A 21,489-nucleotide genomic window follows, 5' to 3' on the forward strand; every position below is an offset into this window, starting at 1 on the left:
ATTGAGTCTTCCTTAAAGGTCTTATGAATTTCGCCTTTTTCCTACAATACCATACACAGGTTTATGCGGTTATATCCCAACACGCAGAAGAACTCGTCATACCATGCACAGGATCGCTCTAAGCTTGGCTTGTTTTCTTCTGCCCAAACTCTAATTCGCAATTTTTGGATTACTTTAATGAACTTTGGTACATTGACATGCTTTAACACAAGATTAATAAAAATCGTGTAATGAATAAATAAGAAATTTTTTTGCTTTTCGAAAATCCTCATAACTTTTTAAATGAAACTTTGGAAGAACACGAATGAAAAAAGCTAAACAAGTAAATGAAAACGTTAAAGTCGCAAGTTCAGAAATGACTTGTATTCAATAAAAGATGTCGAAGACATACGTCTATGTAAAATATAGCGGTAGCCTTGGTAGCTAATGATAAAAAGTTTCAATTCTCTCCACCGGCAGAGTACCATGTTTTAATGTAAAATTAATATTAAAAAGGCGCATTAACCATTAAAGTCCATAAAGATTAATTGTAGCCAGCTGTGTTGTGCAGCAGTAAAAGTCATGAGTTAGAGTTTCATTGAAGCAGAAAAACTCTAAAGCTGAAGTTAATCTTAAAATAAGAAAATAAGAAAAAAAAGAAAAAGACAACAAAGGCAAGCAACTATTTTTCAAGTACCTGGAAAATGAATTTTTGTATATAAATTATGAAGATTTTGATGACGATGATGATGATGATGATGATGATGTCGATGATAGAAAACACATGTTCTTACGAAGACAACAAACTGAATTTTATGCAGGCGGGTTTTTTTTTTTCTATTCGTAACATAACAAACAAGAAGACATAAATGCGCGGTCACCGAATGAAGGTAGAGGTAGATCAAGGAAGCAGCTGCTATTGTTGAGCATCCTTTTCGTTTGCATTAAATATAAAAGATGTTCTCTTTTTTTTTTTATTTTTCGTTAAAAACAGAAAACGCCAGCTGTTCAAATAACAATTAAAAGAAAAGGACGAAGAACGAAATCAAGTTTTCTAATTATTAAAGAAAAAATAAAAAAAAAAAAAAAAAGTTTATTTTTTCTTATTTGTATATTAAAGTACAAATTTGTTTACTTTCTTCTATTCTTGTACAAAAAAAAGAAAAGCTTTTTAATTAGCATTTGCTTGGTAAAAAAAAAAAAAAACAAAACCTGAGATACTTTTAAAAACTCGTTATTGCCAAAAAAGAATCAAATTTGCAAACAATTTGCACAGACAGACAGCAAATACTCGTAAGAAAAGAGGGAAGAAATATCACCCTAAAAATATTTCATTTAAAATATACAAAAAAAAAAAAAAAATTCCCCCCCCCAAAAAAAACTAAAAAATCCACGAAACCTCTAAAAGTCCGTCATTAGTTTCGTTGACCTTATTCCTATACGTAAGGGAAGAGAAGAAGATTACACCGGATGACAACGCAAGAACACAAATAAAAATCGCTCCTTTTCTTTTTTTTTTTTGTATTCTCCAGCAAAAGTTTTTGTGAAATTTATTCTCATGCCTTTGAAAAGAAGAAAAGCATATATATTTTTGAATATTTTATATATAAATGCTTTCAAATTTAAACGCTTACCTACAGCTCGTAACAAAACTGTTGCAAGAAAAAGTAAAATCTTTTCAAGTCATTTAATATTTTAGAGAGAGAGAGAGAGAGAGAGAGAGAGAGAGGGAGAGAGAGAGCGATAGGAAGAGAGAAAGAAGCATTTAAATTTTAATTACATTTAATTGAAACAAATTTTCAACACAACAATGAAACAGGTTAAAAGAATTATGAGTCGGATTTTTATTACCTCCTAGAAGCAGTGACAAGTTTTTGTGCTTTTCTTTTCCTCTCGTCTCTTTTCTTTTTTTTTTTTTTTAAATAATCTTTCTACAGAATGTCATGTTGGTGTGTATATCATGGGTACAAATACCTGGGTCCTGATCTATTAAAAATCAGGAATTTATTGTGAAAGAAACAGATTTATTTATAGTAAGTCTAAGTAGTGTCCATCATTCGCCACTACTTTTTTCTATCTTCCTGGCAGCATTCCACATCGGTGTGGGAATTAGGCTAACCACAAATCCAATCAATTTTTGGTGTCTTCATACGATGAAAATCTTTGCAGTATCATCGACCTAAACAAGTGCCAAGCGGAAGGGGCATTGTCTGCTGAGCGCAACGGGGAGTCATTCGTGATTAGAATCGCAAACCGGTTATTATTTTGTTCTCGAATTCATAGGTCTACACCCAAAAATTATTCGTATGAAAATGGACAAAGCGATGAAATAGTTATGAAAAGGCGTCTCAAAGTTCAAAGTCGGTAAAACTTTTGTTTGTCTTCCGGGATAGACATAGAGTGTCATCTAACATGAACTACGATTCATAGCAATTAGCGGCTGGTTTGACGCTAAATCACAGCTACATAATCATAGTTCCAAAGCTATATGCGGATGAATCTGCTAATATCAAACATTGCACCATTTTCGACATCCTAAAACAAACTAGGGTTCATCTAAGCATCGTACAAAAATTAGTAGATAAGTTGAGGAGACTGGGTTCAAATTTTTTCATATTCATAATTTTTGGCTTATCACGCCTATTTTTTTGTAGCAATTGGATCACTTATTATTGGTAACAACTAACTTGCTTGGAATAAACCACAATACGTGGCGCACAGTTGACTTCCTAAATTAGGGTCGACTTTTAATATTCAGCTTTACCATTGATATTAATTGTTCTTCTGCCCTGCTTCTCGATTATTTGGACTTTCGATATGGTAACGTATTTACTCCTCATCATTCATAAAAGCTTGGCGACATCTTCCTCGAAATGAAGTAGATAAAGTAAACTTTCCCTCAAATGATCTCTATTTGTTCTCCCTATTTGGCGCAAAAGTTAATATTTCTTGTTACTGATGCGCAGTTACTAATGCTTCAAGTTTATTACGTTACCAGATGACCAAACTTACGATATTACATTTTACATCTGGCAGTTTCAAGAGGTGGGGCCATCTTTTGCCAAACGACGGAAACTTAATTGTACACTTATTAATTTGTTTTTTTTTTTTTTGTGACCCGAGCAGCAAGAGAAGTTTCTGCTATGGGATTAGAAAGGTGAATATTTGCACGAATTTATTGAGCTGAAAAATCTTTGATCAACGTAATCATTGTGAACGACAATATATTTTAATCAGCGAAAACTATTTTATATTGACAATGAAACAATTCAATGTTTACAACGTTACCATAAAAAATGTGTGAGTCAATGTCGTATTGATTTACGGCGACTTATATTGTGCTATTAAGCAAATTTATTCATTTTCGATTGCTGACCTTGATGTTAGCATATTCAGTCTAAACAAGGTTAAACAAGGCCGGTAACCTTTTATTGCTGTATGTCGAAATCATTTAGAAATTTACATATAAAGAAGACGACATATTAGGCCTTGGAATAATACAATGAAGACATATTAGGACCTTGAATAAATTCTTGTTGTTTTCATAATCAGGAGAACAAAACTTAAGGATGCGTACAAATGTCGTATTAGGTCATGTAAAAAGCTGCCGCGATTTCGAGTTTCTTATTGTAGTCTGCTCTTTTCAGATGATTCCAAAGTGTCATGCGGTTGATGTTTAGTGACTCCGCTATTCCTGATAGCTTGCGCGATGGTCTTGCTCGACCAGTTGCAAAATTTCATCGACTTTTTGCCCAGAGCGAGGCGCATCTTTGACACCGAAATTTCCCTAATCGACCCGATATATAGGCATTACCACCTCCATACCGCGGAACAAACCACAGAGACTTTAGCACCTCCTTCTGGCATTTGGAAATGTTTTGACGAAAAAGCGAAAGTTCAATATACGATAGTAGTGAGTAGGCTTGTCCGTTTTGTTCAATTCTTGTGCAGGTGCTACAGGCCCAGCCATTTTATCTGTTGTGGTTTATAAGTAGGGAGCAAAAAAAGCACATTTTTCTTTTTTTTATTTCTGAAAACAAAAGTTGTCTCAGCTTATATTTTACTCTAGGCGTATACTTTGTCTGATTTGACTCAATTTCAATATCGACTTGCGTGCAATAACTTCAAATCTTTGTACCAAATTTAAAGCAGGAGCTTCCTTTAGCAAAATGTTTACATACGGGCGGACGGATAGACGAACGAACATGTTTAAATCGGTTTAGAATGTGAGACTGATCAAGAATATATGTATATGCCATAAGGTCAAGAATATATATATATATATATACCTTCTCTGGCATCTCTCAAACTTCCTTTTTGATATTGCAAGTGTTTTGACAAAACGAATATATTCGAATCAATTTTTAATGAAATAGTATATCATATATTTGTAGTCAGGTTGCAATTCTTGTTAGGAATAATAAATAGTAAAGGAAATTATGATTGTTTTGTCCAAAACTGTATGAAGAAGGTTTTTTTTTTGTTTTTTTTTTTTAAACAAAGCTAAACAGACTTCGACATCCATGTTAAAGTTAAGTCAGTATTCCAAAACGTCTGTCTATCTGTCTGTTTGGCTTTCTTTGTCCCTTAAGTTTTAATGTTTCTTAAAATGATTGAGAACAAAAAAAAAAAAAAAAAAAAAAAAAAAAAATATATATTAAAAAAATTTTTTAAAAATTTTAAAAAAGTTTTTTCATATAATGCATACATACACAAATTTATGCATAGTTCTCTTCCCGACTGACGACATGAGCAGTTTTTGTTTCCCCTGGGGGTAATTCAATAACAATGCGTGACTAAGTATTCTTTACTCACTATTAATTTCATATCCTGTTTGTACGTGTGTGTTTTTTGCATTGTTACTATTGTTGTTCTTGCTATTATTACCCATATTATGGTCTTGCAACTCTTTTTTTTTTTTTTTTTTCTTTTCTTTCTTTCACTTGGTTTTTCATTAGTTTCCCTTTTATTCTATTCTTTTCTTCTGTTTTCATTTTGTTTGCTTTTCACCTTCTTTCTACTAAAAGCTTATGCGTCGTTGTTAACGTTGCTTCATTTAAGCAGCAGAGAGAAATGAAAAAAAAAGAAGAAGAAAAAAACAAAAAAAATCCTTACATAAATTTTTAATTGTATTTCTTAAGTCTTTTTTTTTTTTTTTTTTTTTTTCTTTGTATGCATGCATACCTTCAATAAAAGCTTGACTCAACATAAATGTGTTTATATAAAATGTAAGGACTCCCGCCTCTACGGTACTTGACATCATATCTCGACATAACTGTTATTGACATTGTTATACAATCGGATTTTTTGCCCTATGCATACAAATATATATATTTTTTTTTTCTTTCTCGTTTTTGCATTTTAATTTTTATTTTTTATGTTAAGGATTTTGTCAGTGGCATAGATGATGTCTATTAGTGGAAAAAGCTGTCAAAGAGGATTTTTTTTTGCATTTTATATATTTCATATTTCAGTCAAACTTTCCGTAACGCTTGGCTTTGTTTCTCGAAATGATATCAGTGCTTTGTAGCTTTAATATTTTCGAGCCAATGTCCTGGAATAGCGATAGCTATCCGTTGCTTTTTTGTTTCGTTCATCATCGAATCTGATTCAATTTTTCATTGATTACTCAAACTGTTGAGACATTTCTACACAGCTGTCATCACAGAATAGAGATATTTTAGATTTTCCATCATAGATGCGGGGTCACGCAGAAGTGTATATCAGAGGTACCAGAACGCAGAGGTTTTCTAGAACAATTCAAGATTAGGGATCTGTTCTAGCAGATTTACAAGCTTCTCTTACTTAGTGGAAGTTTACAAAGAGATTGTTGAGATAGGAAGGTTCTTCAATACATATCTTCCCACAATCAAGTCTCAAAGTCCTTACGCGAAAAACACTTTTACAAAAATTGGAGCAGAACCATAAAAGGAATTCATTTATAATTATTGTTGTGAGTAATTTATATGTTAAGGGCATTCATAGATGAGAAAAGCTTTGACTATATAATTGGATTCAGTTTGAAGAGGAGCATCCTCTCCCGCATGCAATAGCAATTTATACAAAAGAATTAAGAGATTTCATAATAAACGATTTTTTTTTATATGCAAGCCGAAAAAAAATGTTGAAAAGATTTTTCTGTACCCAGCATGAGGGGTATGTTCATTTTGTCAAAACGCCGAGAAGGAAGCATCGGAGATACCATAAGGTATATATGTTCTTGATCAGCATCAAATTCTAAATCGATTTAACCATGTCCGTCTGTCCGTCTGTGTAATGTCTGTTATAAATATACTTCTGGTCGTGAAAATGAGGCTATGGGCAGAACTATTGAATGTTCTCACACGCGCGTTGGTACCGAGAATATGCCAAATCGGTTGAAGGTCACACTCACAGCACAACGTTAATTGAGAACACCTCTACTTTTCAAAAGGAGTAAAAAATTAATTTGTTGCTCATTACTCGTAAACTATAGCAGATACAGCTATAAACATTTTAACGTATATTCTATGGGCGCCGCTGTAGTACCTGAAAAAGTGAACCACACCCACCCAATATTGTAGTGTATTAAAATGTAATTTTTTTTCAATTTCCTTTCAAGGCGCAGAAATAAGCTTCAAAAACCCCTTGAATTACATAAATTCTTGGCCAGTTTCAAATTTGGAATGCGCCTACTCCTGTCCGTCTGCTTGTTTGTCCATCTGTCTGCGCAAGTCTATAGTACTTGTGGTAAAGATTCTCCGGTTAAAGTTAATGAAATGATCCAAACTTTTCACTGGACAAGTCTACAACGCCAACGCGCCTATGTGACAAAAACGTATATTTTGAAAGTAGAAACATTCAGCCGCGCTCGTTCTATATTATAGAGCGTGAAAATGTACTTCTTTTACCGTTTTGGTCTTTTTTAGGATGACAGTGATGGGTTCGGTCATGATTGAATGTAAATTTCTTACTTGTTTTTTTTTTTCAGTGATGGTACAATGTCGCAGATCTCATAACAGAATTTTCTTATTCGCTTGGTTTACCTTATCAGACCGCCATAAGTGGCATTTAGAATATTAGGAATATTAGTAAGCATAGAAAAATTAATTAGAACACGTCAAAAGACTATAGTAGGACACGGCCCACTGTTAAATACCCTACATCACCCTTCTCAGCTATCCGTATATCGACTCTTCCACATTAGGCGTAATATGGGAAGAGGTGGGAGCAATGGTCCGATCCGAAGGATTTTCAATAACCTTTGCCCTTGGTCCAAGTTTCATCGAAATACCTAAAAAACTGCAATCCATAGGTTGGACCCAAGAAAACAAAGGCAGACAGACAGTCGTGCAGACAACCTTAGCTCGGCACCACAAACAGTGTAGGTTATAAAAAGTGAATATGGCAACGGCATGGATCTTCTTCTTCTTTTTTTGTTATAAAACCACTGCAAAATCATTTAAAGAAACGGCTGAGTTTAAATTTCTAAGCTAGCAGCACGACAGCAAGCTTGAAAAATATGATTTCGAGAAAAACGCGTTCAAAGTTGCCTCTATCAGTTGTGGTGTCTGCACCACACCATTGCTTAAATGGCTGCAAACAATTTCGCCGGCATGAGAGTTTTGCTTTTTCATTTCCAACTGCTTTTTGTGTTTGCCTAACTATCCAAGTCATTTAAAACACTTGCAATACTTGCAATAGACTGACCACTTAGACGATGTTGTCGCCTGCCTATAGGAAAAAAAAAGTGGAAATAGAGAGGAGTAATGTTTGCGTACAATGCTTTTTTGCTGCGGAGAGTTAACTCATTGTTAACTATATCATAATGTAAGCTTCAGGAAACGTTCCTTACCACATAAAAAGCATATTTAGTTTAATTGGAATTTTTGACATATGCGAGCGATTTTTTCGTTTCTCTTTTTGTTGAGATTCTACAAAACTAGCAAACAAATAATAACATTATTAAAGTGACATGCTATGTAAGCATATATCTGCCTTTAATTGTAAACCAATTACTGTAACCTAAATAAAGTAGAATATATTTATGCATTCGTAATATAAATAAATTTAATAAATTTATAAAATGGAAGTGGATAAGTAATAAGCCAGCCAATGGCTTTAAATATTTTCTCTCTTTATTTAGATAATAACATTTCAAATTTTTTGCTTATTATGGGCGAAGTTATTGACCGATTTAAATAATTTTCTAAACTGAACTCAATAAGAATAAAAAAAAACATCAAAATAGAAGTAAAGAAGAGAAAAATAGAATAACTTTTATATTTAAGAAAAATTTTTAAGGTCGCAACTAAAAACAACTTAACGTGCTTAGTGACAAAGGGACACAACTAAAGTTGTTTCTCTATCCGCGTTGAAACTGTTAATTAATGGAATTCAGAACTAGTTGCTGATATTTTTAGGGGTGAGACAAATGGTGGGATTTTCGCTTTAAGCAATGGGTTGTGGGATTTAATATTTGCGAACTTTGGACGGAGACAGGAGCTATTCTTAGGGAAAACGATAACCTAAGCCTAAGTAAGCAAAGGAATTCCTTTACACAAAATCGTTACCGCCATGGAGTCTTTGAAATATCAGCAAAGAAGCGGCGTCTTCAGGCACACTAACTACTCAAATGTACTCCTAATATGTTCATCTCTCCGTTTGCCACCTTTCACACATATGTTACTTTAGCGTCCATAGCAGTTATGGTATGAAAGAGATTACAGATGGTCTTAATCACGTTACTTTGACGCCTTTAATAAAAGAAGACGTGTAAAAAGAGTCGTTTTACGAAAAACATACAGCGGAACATACTCGAGTACTTTTATGACACCTTAAGTTAGGAAAAATGTATTGCCATTTATTCGTTCCTCACTCATAAAGCTTGATTGTAAAAAATTCTTAATATTTTATTTAAAGTTTATTTTTTTTTTCCGCCAAAAGTTTAATAATATATTTCAGAATCGAAGAATTTAATATAAAAACAATTAAAGTCTGAAAAGAGAACAAGAAGCGCATAGTTGTCTCTATTAAATATCATTGATTTTTTCCTTTTTTGTTTGACGTGTGCCTTGTATTTGTTTATATTTCTTAGTATTATCATCAACAATGAAATAAATTTCCTTTAGCCTGCACTACTCATCGGACACATGTTGCTTTTCCCCCATTGCAGTGAAATGAAATAAAGGTGAAGGGAAGTGAAATACGAATAAAAAAATAAAAAAAAGTGAATAAAAAATTCAAATAACTTCACTCAATGAGTGTTTGTAACAACTACTACTCTGGCCATATGTTCAGGACAGAGTGTAGGCCAAGGTATCGGGCATTACAAAGCCGATTAACTTTGTCTTGTGCCGTCGACCTCGCTACAATAATTTATTTGTAAAATAATTTCTTCTTTGTTTTTCTTTTCGTCTATTTTATGTTGAAACAGACGCGTGTTACCGCTCTATAAACATGTATATGATGTAGAGGATGTGCGAAAGGACTAAAAATCTCTTTTTGTTTTGTTATTGTAGCTGCCCTTTTGTGAAACACCGTTTTTTTTTTTTTATATTATCATCATTATTATGTTTCTTTACAAAAATTCATGTTCAGCTGCCTTCTATTCTTTTTTTTTTTTTTCTTTCAACTGCATTAAGGCACATGTGCTACATTATATGTGCATGAACTGGTGCGTATTATGCTTTCCTCTGTTAGAAATATTTACAAATGCATCATATAACCGAACGTGTATAATATATACCTAACAGGTGCTAACATCACCAAACATTCATTCATTTATGTTTGGTTAGTATAGGAAAAGTATGCATTATTTTCGGTCTGATCCGCTGCTACGTTAAGTGTGCGCATACGTTTGTGTACTTTTATTGTGTTATTTTGTGGTTGCTGCCATTGTCTCCATTTATTTTGTTGCGCTTCCCAAATCGAAGAAAGAAAGTACCCTAAGTTTGCCATATCATTTGTCACGCAGCAGATTCTACGGTTTGCATATAGTCTCTCCGTTGAGAAAGATGATTCAAACATCCATGAATATGTTTCTTTACTCATAAAGTATTCAAGAATTGAGACCAAGAAAAAATCCGTCCGTAATGACAACAATAAATAGAAGTACCGCGCAGTGCGAAGTTAAAGTTCGGTTTCCTAGTACTAAACTACATTTTTATCAATTTTCTGTTCGCTTTCACAAAATACCTTGTAAATATAATTAATGCTTAAGAATTTGAATATGGTAATACCTACCTTCAAAAACATATGATTTTACAGGTTCTTGAGTAAATCACACTTTACGGGAAATATATAATTTTAGGTTTTATACTAGCTTTAATCATTTCTAAAATGGTTCATGTCACTTCTTTACTTCTTTAGAGAAGCGCCGGCGAAACGCTTAAACGAATATTTAGAGAAATTGATTTTCATAAATTAATTTTTACTTACCGTAGGCGAGACTGGGCGACAACACTTTTATTTAAGTGTTTATTTATTTTCGATCTGACGACGACGAATCCGTTGTATTAACCTAAGCCACAGCGAGGAAAAAAATTACTCTATATAACTCATTATCTCTACTAGTTTCACTTAGCCTAAAAAAGCACATTTGGTAATAGAAAGAATATTGATGCTTAAGTCTTATGAGGATTGTGTTTATGTTACATCAGTGAAAGTATATATTTTACATGCAATATACGCATGATAGCACAACTACTCCTAGTGTTACGGTGGGTATCAAAAGATTCGATCTTAGCTAAATCAGATTTCTTTCTTATTTATTTTTAATTTTTGTTTTCCTCTTTCTCGTAATGTCACTTTGTCTCCCCCTTCGAGCGTTTGTAACAAACATCTGTCGTTTATATTGCTTTGGCACAGTTCTTTGGATTATTGATCCTGCTGCTGTTATAGTTTATTCATTATTGTTGCACCGTTTGCATTTAACTTTGTATGCGTGCGCGTGTAAGCGATTTCAACATGCCGCTGGAGTTCCATTTCCTTCTAAGAATCCATTCATTTGCTTTTATTGTATTTTTCTTCTCTTATCACTCAGCTCCATTGTTAATAAGTCGATTGTTGCTGTTGTTGTTATGGTTGTTGTCACATTCGGATAACACAGATTTCATTTTAGTATTTTTTTTTTTTTTTTTTTTGCTTTTCTAATTCTTTGAATCGTAACTTCAAATTGAAACTCAATAATGTTTATCGATGACGAGATGGATACGGTCGGCACAGACTATTGGAGGAGTATACATCAAATTCTAATAAATTTATTGCATCTTTGCCTCTATACCATTCATGTGTTCACCTACATTTTTTCTCAAATGATTTTCAATTCTTTCATTTCTTTTTTCAACCATAGCATAGCGTATAATTCATCATAATATTAATGGTTGCATCGGTATTACAGGGAGGAAACGGTTTCTGTTTACTTGCTCGCATTGCCTCTACCTACTAAATTGATTTTGCTTACAGCAGTTGTTTTAAATCATGTCCAAGTCGCCTTTACTGTAATTAATTGAATTGAACGACTTTTCTGTGTTTAATATACATTAGTTAGGGAATTTTTCTATAAATGTTACCTAATCGAAAGCAATCATTTGAGAGAATATGTTCCGGTTTCCGTGACTTTTTGTTTAAATTCTTCGTAATATGAGATGTTTTATGCAAAGGCATTATTCGAATTTTTTTTTTTTATTCAAATTCAAGAATGTGTTCGTAAAATTAAAGCAGTTTTTTTTGATATCATATAAAACGAGCCATACATATGAAGTTTGTCAAGGACATTGCAATTTACTTAAATACAAATCGAATCCTATAATTAAAGACGCCAGGTGTAAAAATAAATCATAATTGATTTTTAATGACAAAAAAAACGTTTATGTAAACAAGTTTTATTGAAAATATTGTTCATCGCTAGGAGCTACTTTCTACAGAGCTGATCTTTTGAATTGATTTGTTCATTTATTTTTTTAGCTGAGTTAAACAAAATTAAAATTGCAGACTTAAATATGACATTATAGTTAAGGTTCCGCCATACATGTCCCCTACACCACTTCTCTTAACACGGTCATATTTATATAAAAACTTTTCAAAATAAGGCATCTGATGACAGTTGGTCGAAAAAGTGGACCAACTCGAGCCAACATGTCAGTGTAACAAATCTCATCAAAATATCTTGAGAACTGCGACGTTTGCGTTGCACTCAAGAAAGCAATATGGACAGATGGATGGACGACTTTAAATTTAAAAAGTAAAAGTGTATTTGTGGGCGTTATACACACGCAAATGATATACGGTACAGCGATGATAATGATGAATTTATTCGGACTACACTTAAAATGAAGTTTATTAGGTACAGCTATCGCGTTTGGTCTTTTTCAAATACCTTAAGATATAGGGAAAGGAATAATTTACTAAGCTTTGTACTTGAGGGGAAGTAATGTTTCAAAAAACGAAAATGGCAACGAAGTTGCTGTCAATGTAGAACACTGCACATGAGTATAAATATTTCTTGACTTCGATCAGAGAATAAAAAAAGCTACACATGTAATTAAATAAACAAGAATAAATGATATACGTAATTTTTGGAGTATCATCTACAAATTTCAATCAAAACGAACACTGCGAGGGGTGGTAGCATTTTGATGTGCATAGCTGCTAACACTTTTCAAGTGGGCTTTGCCACATGAATCCAAACGGCTCTTCCTAGAGAAAAGCAGCTTATTACTTCTTTTTGCGTATTGCCGCTTTTTTCTTGGTTTTATTTAACCTAAATGTATTAATTTTTGGATTCAAGTACGACAAGCAACTAGCAGCTGACTCTATCAACTTTTTCATTGTATTGTCATCACTATTCGATATGTTTTTCTACTTTACTGTACTACTATATCGTATACAGTATATCGTATATATATTATGCGGTTTAAACTGCCATTTGTAGCTTATTACATGTACTACACATCATATAAGACTCAAAATACCTTTTTTGGGAAAGCTGGCAACATCCCATAGAGCCATTGCGAAAATTGAAAAGTAATAACACTGTGGGCGGGAAACTAAATGCTCTACATCACTTCGTTTAATACAGTTATTCAGATAATGACCTTTTAAAGTAAGGCTTTATAGGGCGATTGGTCAAAAAAGTGATACGATTCTCGAGCCATTTTCAATACCGTTTGTCCTTGTGCCAAAACATGTGGGCGTACTTAATTTCATCAAATATTGCGATCTGTACCCTAAAAACAAGACAGACAGACGCACGGACTAGCTTAAGTCGATGCCGGCAATGATTCTGAATCGATTGTTATAGTAAAAAATGGGCCTATTCCAACATCCTCTTTTGGGTGTCGCAAGCATTCGCACAAACTTAATAAAATATCCTAGTAGAGAACGAAATGTTAAGCTATATGAACCTTAAGCTAACAATGACCAAAGTGATAAATAAATAAATGTTCAATTTTGAGATTGATATCGTAACTTCACCAAAGACCAGGCAGATAGAGAGGTATTGAGTAAGACTACACTACGAACATCTATTAAATTTAATCGGTCCCATATTTGTGTGGTCATCTAAATGTCGAACGAATGTTTAAGTTTGAGTTTTTGGCGCTTGTCAACGCAAGCCATTCGATCATATTGATAGTGTATCCCATGTTTCTTGCTTTCATGTTAAAAATCCTAAGGGGATAAAACGTATCAATCTTCTTTTCCTTCGTAAATGGATTTCATTTTTGTTCTGATTTTCGGCTAATCTCTTTTCGCATACATTCATTTCAATAACATGCCTTGACATTCGCTTATGAATTTAGTTGGCGAAACTTTCTAAAGATGCCGTGGTTGTTTTAAAGAACACCTTTGGCTTTGTTGAATAGATATTATTTCTTTCAAGTTATTTAAATTCTCCTAAAAAGTCGAGAATTTTTGCAATCATATTTTGTGCAGAATTTGTAATCAGTTTGTACAGGAAAACCTATGTTGTTGTTTTTTTTTTCTTATTTTTAAATTTTTTTTTTTTTTTTTTGCAAGCCATGCATAAATGCGTGACTTAATAAAAATTGTATTTGCATGCTTTTAGTATGTTTGTTAATGTCGTCACCAAGTCGTCCTGTTATATACAAACATAAAAATACATGCATTTCCTTATAATAATTTTATTTTTTATTTTATTTATTTACTTTTTTCTTTTTCTTCTCCTTCTTTTTTTACTTCCAATTTACTACAACTACATTCCTAAGCACACACACACACCACATATATGCATGCAGTTCCATTTTCTACATCATCGCTTTTATTATACACTGCTGTGCATGCTGATACTACTTGTTTCCCTTCATACGTTTGAATGTTAAATCTTTGCTCACTCTTGCCTGAAAGGACACATATTTTTTCTTCACACATATACAGACAAAAAAAAAAAAAAAAAAAAACATCGTGGACACATTTACAAAATTTAAAATCGGGTTTTAAGTAGAAGGGTGGGTGATGGGGATGTTTATTCTCTTAGGGCTTTTAAGTAAGAGGACTTTTTTCGTTCTTCTCTCTCTTAACACCGATAAAGAGCATATTTTTAGGGTTTAAAATACGCAGGCTTTTTTTTTCGACTGAGAGAAGGAGAGACAAAAGACCGGTTTTACTTTTTATACTTTGATGCTCTCTCACTGTGACATCACATGCCTTTATATGATGATGCATGTATGCTTGAAACACACTAAAGGACTATAGCGCTTATTTAGAAGTCCTTATATCCTGTTTTTCCTCTTTTTTTTTCTGTTTTTTGGTTTGCGTTGTAGGGGAATGTGTATGGGCATGCATGCATGCATGTGTATGTGTTTGCATGAGCATTTATATTGTATTTATATGCTCCCTAAATATTACCTGCCTGCTCGCCGCCCGTCAAACATCTGCTTCTGTGAGGTAGAACGAAAAAAAAAAAACAATTTTATTCATCTCTTAAAACTTATATAGTCTTAAAAATTTTTCACGTCCAATCAGTTCCGTATTAACTTCGGTCGCGTGCACTACTCTTATAGACGCAGAAAAAAAAAATACACATATTTATTAAATATAAAATATTAAATAAATTATTAAACATAGTTTTTTCTTTTAATAAACGGAAATAATTTAGTGAAAATTTGTCAAAGAAAAAGAAAATATTACGCATCTGGCATGTATTCCTATAAATATGAATTATACCATGTTGTTAAAAAAAAGTGTTTTTGAAAAGAAAAAAAAGAAAAAGAATTAGATCACCAATACATGTATGTACACGACTACATGTATGACTACTCATGCTTCATGTTGTTGAGGATAAAGAAAAATTTATGAGGTCACTGCTTTTCTAAGCTTCCACAGAAATTCATAATTCATGTAAAAATATGCTACGTTGCTGTGTTCATACACGAAAGTGTTTAAGATGTGTAGAAGATAAGGGTAAGACAGCCGGACACATTGTGATTTCTTAATAAGCCTAAAAGTAGGCTTCAGGAAAAAAAGTACTAGATTATATTTTATAAGTAATTCTTTTAAAATTTATTTACAAAGTTTAAATATTGAAAGGCAATGCCTACTTTGTCTCTCTCTCTCTCTCTCTTTCTCTCTTTCTCACCATCCGCCTGTCCTCCTCACCTTTCTCTCTTGCCGTCACTCTCACAGCTTTATTAAACGTAAGGATTTGTTGTGCATGCGTATGTTTGTTTATTAAAAAATATAAATTTATGACATGCCTGCCTTCTCATGTGTATGTATGCTCAGTCATTCAGTCAGTTATTACTGTTGGAGGTTACTATGACTCATACGGTCATAGATTTTACAAGTTTTTTTTTTTTTTTTACAGAAATATAAAAATTCCTTTTTATTGCTTAATCTATAGATGGGTGTGTGTGTGTTTTTCTTATTTTTTTTTATTTTTTTTGTTTTTCATCATTGTGCTACTCCCTTAGCTCTCATCAATTGCTTTGTTTCTTTCTTTCATTCTCTTAGTTAGAAATTTTTTTTTATTTAAATTGGCTTTGATGAGCGTGTTGCGTTAATATGTGTCTGTAAGTGTTGGTTTTGTTTCAAATTAGATAGGTGAGCAGGCACATCTAAACGTATTTGCTTTACCAAAGTGAGTTTCAAGTGGCTTTTTTATACCTCATATACCGGAAATAGTTAACCATAAGCAAATGTGTAGTGTGTAACATAAATAAACACAAGTCATTAGATAAAGATTTATTTCAAAGTTTTGAAGAGATTGTTGATACATTTACGAAACATTATGTCTTCTTCAACTTTAGGTTACCTTACTAGATCATTCCTTTTAATTACACAATCGCTTTTCACAATTCTTGTTAATCTGAAAACTTTCCCATAATAAGATTTCATTAAAAATAATACTCCCTCACTCACTTCAGACCAGAAAGAACTCAAGAATACGACTCGGAAGGAATTTATTATTTTCTTATATATATGTGTCGAAAGAAATTTATTTATTTTTACAAAATTTAACAAGATTTTAGACATTAAAAACCTTCAAAGCTCGAGTTATTAATGTCTAAGCAAGGGTTCTGCCAGTCGGCATTAAATTCTACATAAAGTTAAGTTTGCCATTGTGAATTTGCCTTTGGACAGATATACGAACGATACATGTATCTGCTGGCGGATATCATATTACTCAATAAGTCTACGGTCTGGCACATACATGGTCACGCTGTTAATGGACCCATGATTTCAGCATAGTAGTAAACCTCAAACTATACGTGTTACAATTACAAGACATTCTAACAATGGCGTTTACAAGTTACAGCTGTTTTGGTGACGTTACTTTTGTCAACAGTGTTGCCATACACATATATGACCGGCCGGACAGTTATTTATTGTTAGTTAATGCTCAAGCAAGCATAAATTTTTTTTCGAGAGTTGTGATCGTTTGGCATATCTAGTATAATCTCTATGATGGGTCGAAAATGCATCATTAGCTCGGTGTGGTATTTATTTCTAGCTAAAAAGACTTCTTTGAGTTAGTTGTGATTATTGTTACATTCTTTTTTTTTTTTGTGTTGTTCTTTTGGGTTTTTTGTGGCTTGAGATTTTTTTGGTCATTGCTTAAATCCAGGTGGGATGAATAGTTTCTATCCCAAAATATCGCGCGGAGAAATATAGCTAAATCGCCATGATATTTTATTCTAATTGGACGTATATGTATACATATATGTATATGTACATGTACATATAAATCCTGGCCCATTAAGTAATGCCGGCTTTTTCGCCTAGCTTAGTATACATTTACCCACACGTTAAGAATGGGATGTCCAACCTTTGCAATATCAAAAAAGAATTACACCCTACAGGTTTCAGGCATATTTGCTGGTTAGCCCGCTTTTCTTAAAAGGTTTCCAGACTAAAAATCAAATAGGAAGGTGGTTAAAACTTACTGATTAGATTCTTCGATATTATTGACTACAAATCTAGTTTGACTAGAAAGAATATGCGCGCACAATGGAGGTAACTATGTCTTTAAAGTCTGTAACAGACAGTGGACTAGACATAACTTCCAAAAGACCGGATCATCCTTGTAAAGTCAATGCGAGTTTTATCCCAATACTAATGCCAGCAATTGACATAACATGATCCAGAAAATGCTTATTTGATAGAGTTAAGTAATTTGTTTTGAAGCTAATTACAGTTTTGTTACCTCTTTCGGCTTTTGTTATACAAAGAATAAATCCTTGAATTTATTGCATGGTAATAAAGAAATTTTCGTCTTGGAAACCAAGTGAAATATAATGCTAACAATCTAACATCCTTGATAATGACTTGTGAAAAAACAAAAATCAATTATTTCCCAATCCTTTTAATAGTTCATTCTTAAGAAACCTAAAGAGAAATGTGAAGAATTCGTCGTCTCGTCAGTTAGGTGAAACCAGAAAACCCGTGGATTGTAATTAGTCTTACAGATTATAGGAGGAGTATTTAAAGACACAAGGTGAATTCAAATTTCGTGGGGCTTTGTACATTCGATTTTCAAATTTTTTGTTTTTTTTTTTGTTTTTTTATTATGATGGTACGTGTTCCTAACATGTGTTGACGATATTAGCCATTTTGCATTTTTCGAGTTTTTTTGAACACACCTCCGCTATCGGAATGATAAGTTACTAGGGCCATAGTAGTGATTACTTGAATTCTCTCCTTGGAATGAACCAAAGCGTTTCAATACTGATACCAATTATGTGTCATTACACATATGTGTGACTTAAGTCGATCGAGTGTATTATTTTTCATAATATTCCAAAAATTTCAATGTTGCGAAAATGCTGGCAGAACGATACCAACCCACGATTAAATAAACTGCGAATGTTATTTATTAATAACAATGAATAAAAATTAGAATAAAAAAGAATATTAATAAATAATACTAATCCAAATTGTAAAAAAATTGTATTTGGCTGTAAGGGAAAGTACTTTGTACCCAGGAATTTTAAGTTAAAAAAAAATAAAATAATAAATATATATATATATATATAACCGTGCTTACTGTGCCTGGGATTCAGTATATTTAGAAATTTCTTTCCCTCTAAATCTAACAAGTACGAGGTTTTTTCATTGCATTGCAGGTGCATCCTCTTTGCGATTAGGTCTATTTTTAATATCAACCTACCTGTCAGAATTACCAATATTTTTGCCAACTACGAATCTGATAGCTTCGTTTTTGCGGCCAGGAGAATGCTACAGCAAATATCACACAGGGGAATATGTTTAAAGCGATTGAGATTTTGATGCTGATCAAGAATATATATATGTATATATAGACATATATTACTTTACGTTTTGACGAAACGAAAACACTCCATCGTTCGACAGTGGGTATAAAAAGTGATGTTGATCCAGAAACTCGATCAAAATTCACGACTACTTTCTTTCTCCTCATTTTCGACGAATTTGTAAACGGATCTAACTGCTGGCTTTTCAACGAAATGTCAAAGAGTGATACGAAGATGAGTAATGTTAACTTTATTCCCTGAGGTAGAATTTTCAAACTGTAGTCGATTTCAACAGCTGAGCGGAGAGAGATGGGTATCGGAAACCGACAGATCCATTTTATCATAATCTCATAGGCTGCAGTAAAATTACCAGTAAGCAATCAGATGAATGAAGACTTAGAAAATATGAAAAGAAATTTTTTAAAAGAAAACAAAAAAAACAAAAAACCCAAGCCTCTAATTCTGATTATTGCATGAGGATAGGATGGATGCATGCCAGTTAATCAATCTAGAAATTGTCTTTGCATTAGTGGCAAATTTGAGGTCGCTTTCTCTTCTATATATATTTGAATTACATTTTTTTGACTTTTGTGGATCGAGTTTCAAAAATTGATTTCTGAGTCGCAATTATAAGATCATAAGTTCAAAGTTTTTTGTGGGTCTATCAGAACCTTTTTTTTTTTTTAAGGTTAAAGATGTGAAGACGAAATACGATTGGGTGAAACCTCTGGAAATGAGTATAACTAAATCCAAGCGATATATTAAGACGATAATGACGAATAAAATGATGTTTTAATTATTTCCAGAATATTACAAAACCTAATGAAGTCTCATTTTTCAGGGTTTATAAAATCGCTTCTACGCACCTTTTAATTTAAATTTTTTTTTTCAATTTCTTCTAAGATTTTTATCAAGCCTTGTTTGAATTCATTCGTTCAAAGCCGGATAAAAAAAAACCACTAAAAGTCCTTATCTTTCTTAGTGAAGTTGATAAAGGCAAGCAACAATTAGCATTACTATACTTAATAAATAATTAAGACTTCATCAAGACTATTAACGTTTAGAGTAATTACGCGTTTAGTGTGTTCACTTACATAGAAAATTGGATGGCATTTTGAGGCAGGCGCCTAACAAATATTGCAGGATATTATAATATTTTTATTATTTATAAAAAATTAAAAGGATACTAGAACTCCGTTCCCTCGAGTAAATTGTTGTGTGAGTGCATTAAAAAGAAGAGGAAAAGAAAGGAAGAAAAAAAAAAAAATTCCCACAAACATTTAACGTGTTCGTGGCTACGATTGTATATGTGCGTGCGTGTGTGTGTGTGTGTTCATATTAAACGGGAAACACTGCGTTTCCTAAAACCCACCAAAAAAAAAAAAGAAAAAAAAAAACAGAAAATGAAAAAACAACGACAAGGGAAACATACTCAAATTACTTATCGCCTCAATTGATTTCAAATTGCATTTCCTTTCCACAAAAGCGAATGAAAAATGTTTCACATATCTTTGTTTGTATTCATATATTATGCTGTTGTATGTATGTTCTAGTATATATACACATATATCCATACACACACACATATATATATATATATATATATATATATATATATAATGTACGTATTATGTATGTATGTATATATATATATATAATAATATATATTTGCATTTATGTTGTGCTCATAACTGCACCCTAAAGGATAAAATTTCCAATCTTTTTTTTTATTATTTCTCTTCTCAACAACATGCTTTTTTTAACAATATGTTACGAACACACACATACATACAGACACATACCTACACGCAACAAATATCTATCTATATATGTCTATGCATATATATATATACATATATATATACATATACGTACTGCGTGCGTGAAATAAAACGCTTCCAGTTTTCTTCTTCGTTGTTGCTGGTTTTTTTTGGTTTTTTTTTTTGTTTTTCTGCTTTTCTTTTTCGGTGAACTCAAAATACTTTACTTACGTACGTTGTCTCTGTGGCGTACATGATGATGACGGCAATGGTGTTTTTTTTTCTTCTAAACTTCTCTGTGCTATGTTTATATACGTATGCATATGCATAAGTCATAGCAAAGATATCAAACTCTATATATATCGTGTGTGTGTGTGTATGTGCGTATGTGTGTATGTATGTATGCGCGTCTCTATTTATATATGGTCCTATATATGTATATAAGTTAGCCTGTCGGTTCTTTCGAAAATGTCAATAGCAGACACGTTTCTATTTTCGTTTACCATACATTTCTGCTACTGCATCCACTTAATGAAATGCGTTTATTCGGCACATATAAAGTAGCCGATTGGATGGTTTGGTTGTGTATTATGCTTCTTATTGTGTTTCGTCGTGCATGTGATATTCAATGTTATAACACATTGCCAGGATATGTTTATAAAAATGTGTGTTTGTGTGCGCGCACTCTTAGGGTAGTAGGTAGCATGTAAAACGATTGTGTCATTTTTTCAAAAAAATATTTTTTTTTTTTTTTATTGCATAAAAGTTATATTTAACACTAAAACTACCACGTGGGTCAAATGAAATTATTTCATGTTTGCAGTTTATAAAAAAAAAATTGGTATAAGCCATGTAATCCTTCAAAAATCGTTGGTTGCTTTTTTTTATAATTCAATATTTAATCAATTTACTACGTGATCCATTTCTACCAATCGATATTATTTTGGACCCGTAAAGTTTGTGGAGTTGCCGTAGTTGCAAAAATGAAGATAGGAAGCTGAAGTTTCACACAAATATTCCTTGAGACAAATTGGATTTTG

The 21,489-nt window shown here is 32.6% G+C and overlaps 1 protein-coding gene across 3 annotated transcripts in view; it reads left to right on the forward strand.

The window, feature by feature from the left end:
* LOC119638641 (heterogeneous nuclear ribonucleoprotein K) overlaps positions 1-21,489 on the forward strand; it is a 78,528-nt gene that overhangs the window by 53,111 nt on the left and 3,928 nt on the right. The window lies entirely within an intron of this gene.

Source organism: Glossina fuscipes, unplaced genomic scaffold (assembly GCF_014805625.2).
Source record: "Glossina fuscipes isolate IAEA_lab_2018 unplaced genomic scaffold, Yale_Gfus_2 91, whole genome shotgun sequence".
NCBI classification, from domain to species: domain Eukaryota; kingdom Metazoa; phylum Arthropoda; class Insecta; order Diptera; family Glossinidae; genus Glossina; species Glossina fuscipes.